Below are 515 nucleotides of genomic sequence, written 5' to 3' on the forward strand. Positions count from 1 at the left end.
AGATTGAGAAATTTACTATTTTACCAGCCAAAGCAAAATACAGTATTGATAAAGATGTAGCCTAATATATGTATGGAGTGGTAGAAATAGAGTTATTCCTTTATCACTGCTCAGGGATAAAGTATCTCTTCTGATTGGACCATATTTAAATGTTTAATAGAAAAATGTTTTGCTCTGTCAATTGAACTTCCCAGTTTGTAATTCTTGCACATGAATAACTTCCACATGCCAATTGTCACTCAGCAGGCAGGCTAGAGAGTCATGTTATGCAAAAGTTTCCCCTGGCAAGTGAAAAGTTTGTTTTTCATTATAGAGCAGGAATTCTACATGATATGCTCTTCAAGTGTGACACCATGCTATCTTTTCTTTGTTTGACGTTTTCAAAATCTGAACATTTTTTAATATTAGAACTCAGATAGGTAATTTATACACAAGCTACCAAGGTCTCCACAGACTCAAGCAGGAAAACCGTTTCATGAGCAGAGGCAAGATTTGTGCCTTCAGTTCTTTGATGT

Source organism: Penaeus monodon, chromosome 32 (genome assembly GCF_015228065.2).
Source record: "Penaeus monodon isolate SGIC_2016 chromosome 32, NSTDA_Pmon_1, whole genome shotgun sequence".
NCBI lineage: Eukaryota > Metazoa > Arthropoda > Malacostraca > Decapoda > Penaeidae > Penaeus > Penaeus monodon.